Genomic DNA, 8,839 nt, shown 5'->3' with positions numbered 1-8,839 from the left:
CTTGGTTTTTGGTTGAAATTATCCCGTGGTTTACCGCTAAAACCTACCTTTGTTTTAACTAGTGGAATTTCTATTGGCAACAAAGCGGAGTTCACCTGTAAAATATGCACGATCACTCCAAGTCTCCAACTTCAACCACGAGAAAAGAGGGATCAGAACTTTTTTTTTTTTTTTTTTTTTTTTTTAAAGAAATGATGAAAACCAGGATCAGGTATTAATTCTCCTTTCTTCTAATTCGGATGGGAACCTCGGGCAGCCCGGCTAATAACTGCATAGGCCAGCACGGAGGCGAGGTAGAGGAAGAAGAGGAGGAAAAAGGAGGAGGAGGGGGTAAAAGATTGTGAGAAGAATAAAATTTCCATGGCTGATCTGTTGGAGCAGTTGTCAGGAGGTTAAGGTGAAGGCCAATCCAGCTGTAAGAAAGGCCAGGATTAAAGTCTTTGAGATATGGATCGAGGGGCTCTGGCTCTCTCAGTACCCGGGCTTAAGTATCATATCCGTGGACAGACAGATCAATACTTCTCGCCTTTCTTACCCTCGATCTTCAAGGAGATTTTTTTTTTTCCTCCGCATGCCCCTAATGACACAGTAGGAGAGATCATTCAGGTTGCGGGTTTGATTCCCAGCAGCTCTTGCCGGGCTGGGGAAGATTGAGCGGGGTCTTAGGTTTTGGTGGACAGAGGTGAAGTAATGGGACTTATTGCAGGTGTCATAAAAGGTGTAAACATGAGCTCAGATTCATAGGTATTGGAGGAGGCTTTGGAACATACAGTGCAATATCTCTTACCTTTGTTCTGACTTTTTTTCCGCTTTTCTCTCAGTATGTAACCGTCTCCACTGACAACAGAACTGAATATGAATTAGATCGCACATTAAAACAATTATTTACACGAGCATAGTCATCAGTAAAGGTTATTTAGCTCACTTCTTTCTCATTTCTGTTTCGCTTTCATGTGTAATCTTAGTCTGAATACTGTGCCTGCCTCATAAATGTGTTACCAATTCTAAAACTTGCAAAATATGACTCAGGGGCCATTCACACTTAACAACAGATACTATAAACAACTATGTGCTTTAGTTTAAGTGTAGTTAGCTCCTCAATTCAGACAGATATAAGGCAGAGTTTCCAGTCAGAACTAAAGGTCCACTCACACTAGGACTTTGGAACCGGGCCACAGCCCAATGACATCATCACACGGCACTGTTTGTTTGTATGTGCTGTCGCTTTTAGCAGAGAAAATAAGTCCAGCAACATGAAATATCTATTAAATAGTGAGGCAGATGTGTGTCCTCTTGATGATACGTGCTCCTCCGTGAGTTTATGGATATAAAAACAGTGTGGAGCAGGAATGACAGCCGGAGACGAGAGGCAGTTAAACTTCAGTCTGTCACAGTCCTGACTGAAGGTAAGCGCGGATTCACGGTGTGTTTTGGAGCAGATTTTATTCACTGTTTTCCTCGTATGAGTAACAACAGCGCACCTGACAGGGCTCGTATACTAAAGTCATGTGTGTGCGTGTACATGAGCACCTCCATGATTCGAATTCGCTCACACTGGACAAACATTTCGCGCTTTAGGGCTGATCCATGCTTGTGAGTGCAAACTAAAGAAGCCACTTAGATGAGCTGCGAAAAATCTTCACTCTAAAACATTTGTCAAATTGACAGAATACACATTTCTTTTGCTATTATTGTCTACGACAATTCATTTAAAAAGTTTGTTTAGTGACTTCTTCATACCAGAGTGATAGTGACACATGGTACAGTTTGGTAAAATTCATCAAAACTGAATCAAAAACATATTTTGGATGGCTGTTAAAAGTAAACTGGAAGCAAGGCTGCCTACCTGTGCCACTGACCTCTCCAACAACACATTCATGCATGGTGGATGAAGTGTCTGGCATAAAGACACAATGGCAGAATGCACTTGTCTGAGAAATTGAACTGAAACACTCAAACCACTAAGGCACTAAAACACATTTCAAAACTGCTCGGCCTTAGAGCTAATTGTAACTACCAAATACAGATATATTTCATAATACTGATTTGAACTATGATATTTTTAACTACAGATTCAATACCAAATGAGCAGCAGTGTTCAGACCAAGTGAAGGAACTGGACTTGATGAAATCTGAACATGAAACACGACTCCGGGATGAATTTCAGCCTCAACCTTTAGCGCTGACACGGACCACCTCTGATCTGTGATTGGCTCAAGACTTGAATCAAACTGATCGATTGACCCCGAGCTCCGGCAGAACCCCGCGACCCGGAAACTAAAGGCACGGTGACCCCAATGCGACCCCAATGCGTGGGAGGGGCCGAGCGACCGGAGTCCAGACCTATCAGAGGCCGGAGTTTGATGAGGTTTGGAGATGGAGCTTACTTCAAAGTGTCTGTGTTCTTCTGATGGTTGGACAGTATTGAGTACAGTCCCAAATGTTGGATTAGGAAATACTAATTCTTTATGGTAGGAGGTGAAGGTACAGGGTATGTCAGGACAGGTGGAAAAATGTGGAAATTTGTTCATATCGTGCAGAGAAAATCCTAGTTCTTGAATCGAAGCTCATGAGAAAGACGTGCGTTTAAACATGGGTCAAATGCTAAGGCTGAAATTAAATAAAATATAAAATAAAATATATTAATTTGACAATCTGTGAAATGCTAGATGGTTAGAAAGGCTTGAATGACTTCCAACAACTTCCTTTTTTTCCCTTTTTTTTTTCATGACAAAATAAATCAAATTACAATAAAATGAACTGAATAAAATTGTTTTTCTCGTATTAAAATTGATCAAACACTTTAGGTTTGGCAAGGATCTGGTGCTCTGACAAGACCACAATTATATAGCCAATCAAACTGCAACACAACATTCAAAGCATGGCCTAATTTTGCACACAAATAGCTGAAAAAGGAAGTCATCTTAATTATTCCGCAGTTAGTTGGGCTTTTTCATCACTGGTTGGAGAAGTTCAAACTAAAATGTCCAAATCCAGTCTCTCCGTGGCGTCGTATTTGCCAAATGGTCAGCGTTCAGCTCTGATTTGAGCTTCTGTGCCGTGATGGGTTCTGGCAGCAGCAGTGAGAGACTCTGGATGAGGCACAGATTATCAGATGGAGGCAAAGCCAACTTCAAACTGACCTAATTGAAACCAAACAAACCTCCACGGACTGCTCATACTGGCTGATTACAGTCCATTTGGCCACCTCTGATCGTTTAAAGGGGACATAACACTTCATTATGGCTTTTTAAAGGGCCTGCATTACACAAAATGGACTCTTGTGAGCTTTACGCCTTGTTAGAATGTTGTGACCTGCTCAAAAAAATACCCAGAATTGTGTTTTGTTTCATTCACACACGTTTGAATAACCCTTTTATTATTAGTCTGTTTACATCTCCTAACTCAAAATGCTCTGTTCCACCTTGTGATGTCATGAAGCAGTAGTGTTCAAGTTAAACACCTACCGTTTACCTTTAGTGTAAAAGACACTGACAGGACCGAAATCATCCAAATGATTCTAGTGAAGGTGTATGGATTTTAAAGACACAGTGGAGCACTTCCTGTATTACCACATGACATCACAAGGTGGAACAGAGTTTGAGAGAACTGTGTCTTGAATGAAACAAAACACAACTCTAGGTATGTTTATGATGAAGAAACAACATAATAGTAATAATAGGGCCCTTTAAAGATTTATAATTTTTCTACTCTTAAAAAAAAAAAACAGCTGCTTGTCACTTTGGAGATAGATATAAGTTCATACTGTGGAACATTTCAGGCAAAGCAGTAAAATTTCCATGACAACAAGGAGGCGGTGGAACCTACCAGAAACCTTTTGTATAAAGTCTTATCTTGGCCTTTATGTTGTGAGGCTTTGGCAAGTTTCTAATAAATCCACACCCAATGAAGTCAGTTTATTTATTCTATTGTGTGATTTTATTTTATTTTTTAAACACATTGAAAAAGACACATCTCCACAGACCCAACTTGTAACTTGGCCTAGTGGTGTGTCCTACTTGTCTCTTTGAAATTAGATTGTTTTATGCCACTGCGGAACATACCAGACGAAACAATGAAATCTCCATGACGACAAGCAGGAGGCGTACCCTACCAGAAACCTTTTGTGTACCTCTTATGCAGAAGTTACTCCACTCAGTAGTCCAATGAGGTCCATTTGGTATTCTGATATTTGATGTTATTAGGTTCTTTTTTCAGACCAGGAGTTTGTTTTGGACTGCTCACTCGTGGTCTTCCTCAGACTGGTCACGTGATGCTGCTGTGACGTGTCTGGTCATCTGATTTATACAGGTTTTGGTGCTTTCTTCCTACCGGTGGAGGCAGGATTTCAGCTCCATCTGCAGTCCTACTTCCTCAGGACAGTATCCCAGTTGTGCGAAAGTAAAAAAGCCCCCTCGTCCTGGTTTATCGTCTTGTGGGCATGTTTCCTTATTTCGATTGCCTTGTTAATCCAGCGACGATGTTTGTTGTCCTCTGTAACACAAAGTAGAACAGGAACAACTCAAATTCTGACAACCGTAAAAGAGAGAACCACATTATGGACTGGGATGGAGCAAACATCACTGAAATAGAGGACAACAAACATTGTCGCTGGATTAAAGGGGCAAACAAAATACGGAAACGTGCACACGGGACTATAAACGGGGACTAAGGGGCTTTTTTACTCTCACACACCTTAGGCTACGTTCAGACTGCAGCCTGAAGTGACCCAAATCCGATTTTTTGGCCCCTATGTGACCTGCATCTGATCTTTTAATGACAGTCTGAACGAGACAGATTCGATTTTTTCAAATGCGACCCAGACTTAGATATGTGAAACCAATTCATATCTGATCTTTTGACATGCGACTTCAGTCTGAACGGGCAAAGCGCATTCATCCGATCTACACGTTATCAACAAGCCACAAACGTCACTATTCTGCACTGAAGTAGGCGAAAATTGTTCATGAACTCCGTGTCACTGAAGCGAAGCACATCACCACTCACCACTCTTGGTTACGTCTGCGCATCCACATGTTCCTTTCAACGGACGTTGCTGCCGCTGCCCCACAAAACACCACGGCCAAAAACCTCGTCCTTCTCCTTCTCAATCTCCTCCTTAAAACACGTAAGTTGTTCTGGCTCCGGTACGAGAGGAACTTTAAAATCTCCAGGTGCTCAATGCTGCGTCCATGTTTGGACAACTTCTGTAAACACAGAGCACGCTCGCTGCGGTTGACGTCATCGTGTCCTCCAGTGCGACACTTTTGCGACAAAAACATCGGACTTCACAAAAAAATCGGAATTGAGCATTAAGCCCTGCCGTCTGAGCGTAGCCTTAGAAACTGTCCTGAGGAAGTGGGACTGCAGATGGCGCTGTCATTTACCTCCACTGGTAGGAAGACAGCACCAAAACCTGTATAAATCAGCTGAGCATACACGTCACAGCTATATCACGTGACCACTCTGAGGAAGAGCGCTAGTGAGCAATCAAAACTGTCAGGTATGAAAACAAACTCTTGGTCTGAAAAAAGAACCCACTCAGATTAGCATTGTGCCATGGATACAACAAAAACCGGGCTTTTTCACACATGTCTTGTATAGAATCCTATCTTGGCACTATCAATTGAGCTGCTATTATGCTGTTAGGCTATGCAAGTTTCTAATAAACTCACACTCAATGAAGTCAGTGTATTCTTGGGCGCAGCGGAGTCAAGAGATCACGAAAACAGCTGCTTTAAATAGACACAACTCGGGTCTGTGTGCGCTGCCATGGGAGCTTCACACTGTTCATTACGTCGCTTTGACTTTCCCAACATGGCCGCCAAGAGATTACTGCTGACACATTCCTGTAAACTGTAAAAGATGCCTCAGCTTTCCGGGGTTTTGCCAGAGCAGTCCTGGCAGCTCGCACAAAGGATCGGCGTGCCAGGGAAGGATAGGGCTATAGTCTGGAGAGAGGGCCCCGAGCCAGAGGGGAGAGTCAACCTGCAGTCTGTGAAGCTGTGTACATTACTCTATTTGTATGGATTTGGGGAATAAATACAGTAAGTGCTTCAATAATTGACTAGCTAAGTGGTTTTCAAACTTTGTAACCCTGGGAAAATATTTGGCTCTACAAGTGCAGTCTGAAGCGAGCCAGACAAGGTTTAACTCAGATCATGTTTTGACCTCAGCAAAATGGAAGAATCAAAATTGAATTACACAACCAAAAAATGAGTTAAAAGCCGAATTATGTAAAATCGACTCTTGTGAGGTTTAAGCCAAGTTATAATGCTTTTACCTCATCAAAAACATACCTAGAGTCGTGTTTTATTTCATTCACACGTGTCTGAGTAATCCTGGTTTATCAGGCTGTCTGCATCTCCAAAGCTCGACGTGCTCTGTTCCACCTTGTGATGTCATATACTTGTCCTTTTGAAGTTAACAGCTAGCTTTTATCTTTAGTTCAATAAACATGGTCAATTCCAGATCAGAATTATCCAAATGATTCTGGTGAAGGTGTATGGAGTTTAAAAATAAAGTGGAGCATTTTTAGAATTTTAATATTGTATTCTAAGTTATTCAAAAAAGTAAAAAAATAAATAAAAAATCTTGAGTTTTTTTGTGTAATTAAATGGTCTTAAAGGTCCCATATTACACAAAATTGAGCTTTAAATCAATGTTAGAATGTACCTCATCAAAAACACACTTAGAGTTGTGTTTTATTTCATTAACACATGTTTGAGTAACCTTGGTTTGTTAGTCTGTCTATATCCCTAAAGCTCAAAACGCTCTGTTCCACTTTATGATGTCATGTAGTGGTAGTTTTCAAGTAAATAGTTACCTTTTGCCTTTTTGTTTAGCAGAGATTGGCAATTCCAGGACAGAAATCATCCAAATCATTCTAGTGAAAATGTATGGAGTTTAGAAATACAGTGGAGCACTTGCTGTATTACCACATGACATCACAAGGTGGAACAGAGTGTTTTCAGTCTGAGAGAAGAACTCAGCCTAAATATGCGGGGTTGTGTTTTAAACATGTGTGAATGAAACAAGACTCCTCTTCAAGTATTTTAGTATAGCAGTATAGTTTGTGATGAGAAAACAACATTATAACATAGATCAGAAAACAGCGTAATATGAGCCATTATATTCACCATCCATTTTTATTGCTGTTTTACCAGGAAGTTGCTACAATGCTGAACTGTTTTCCATATTCATTCTTTTTTTTTTTTTTTTTTTATTTTTAACCTGACAATGCCAAATACAGTTCTGTTCCATTAAGTTAAGACTATAGACAAACAGAAAGGCTCCATACCACCCGGGAGTCAAAGGACGACCCAGGACCTTCTTGTTGTGAGGCTGAAGCAGAAGTGGGGACTTGCGAGTCGTGACTTGGACTCGAGTCAGACTTGAGTCACTATTTTTAGGATTTGAGACTTGACTTGATAAAATGGACTAAGCCTCGGGACTCGACTTGGACTTGAAGGTCAGTGACTTGGGACTTGACTCGGACTGGAGCCCTGTGACTTGAGAAGACTTGATGCTTCTCCTAAAAATCCTCCTAAAAACGTTTCTCTTTACAGTTGATAAATGTGGTGCTTAATTTTACAGGAACAAACTGGAACGTGCCTGTCCCACTTTTCCATTTGTTACTTTGGTTTTAACTGAAGTACTGTGACATGGTATTGTCAAATCCCCAAATGTACTACAATAATATACAGTACAATACAGAGGGAACTACAAAAAAACTACAAAAAAAACAAACAAAACATGATCCTTCCATTTCAATGCTTTCCATTTCAGACTTACATGACAAAATAACTGTTAGTCAGCACTTTTAAATCTTAATTATTTCTATTATGACCACAATGATTCACACTTGTCAGGACAATTAATCAACTCTTACATAAATACTCATATATAAATATACCATGACTTTTTAAGTACAATTTAGTTTTAAAGTCATACAAATTGCAAAAATCTGGTACTTTGGTTTAAAGACTTCAAATGACTTCAAGCTCAAAGGAGACGACCTGGACTTGACTTGGACTTAAGAGCCGGTGACTCGAGATTTGACTTGAACTTGCCTGTATTAGACTTTAGGACTAGGATTTGAGGTCAAAGACTTGAGACTTACTTGAAACAACGACTTGGTTCCACCTCTGGGCTGAAGTACTGTCCACCTTGGCACCATTCCTCAGTTTCCTTTTGCAGCGGCCATCCCAGGTAAGACAGCTTTAATTTTTAAACTGTTATTAAACTAACACCTATCTCACTCACTACTAGAAGGTAAATGTGCGCTACTTAACCTTTCTGGTGAAGGGTCCACTGCCTGCTTGTTTCCATGGCGATAAATCTGCTTTGACTGGTTGGATGTTCCATCGTACGTCATCTTGCATTTCTTTAACTACAACTTTAAATATACATTGAAGATCATGTGTTATTACTGAGCAGAGGTTCTTTTCCACAGATCTGACCTGTAACTTGGCATGTTGGTGTCCCGTGCCTTTCTTTTTGTTTATATATAAGCTTTACGAGCATACTGTGGAACATTTCAGTCAAAGCAATATATCACCTTCATGGAAACAAGCAAGCGGCAAAATCCCCAACCAAAAAAATTACGTACTGCGCCTTTAAAGGTGTAACTTTTCTGGTGGAGTGTTCATCAAATGCTTTTCTCTGTAAAAATGTTACTCCTTTGTCTGGAAAGTTTCACAGCATCACCATGGAGACCAAACCAGACCAAATTACAGGCCAGATCCATGGAGAGGCAATTCTGCTCAGTCATAATTTCAGTTTTTCTAGGTATTTTTGAGTTATAAAACCACTTGTCATTTAATACATTTAAAGTTGA

Source organism: Boleophthalmus pectinirostris, unplaced genomic scaffold (assembly GCF_026225935.1).
Source record: "Boleophthalmus pectinirostris isolate CB_2022bp ecotype Guang Dong unplaced genomic scaffold, ASM2622593v1 HiC_scaffold_10, whole genome shotgun sequence".
NCBI classification, from domain to species: domain Eukaryota; kingdom Metazoa; phylum Chordata; class Actinopteri; order Gobiiformes; family Gobiidae; genus Boleophthalmus; species Boleophthalmus pectinirostris.
This window is presented reverse-complemented; position numbering follows the sequence as displayed.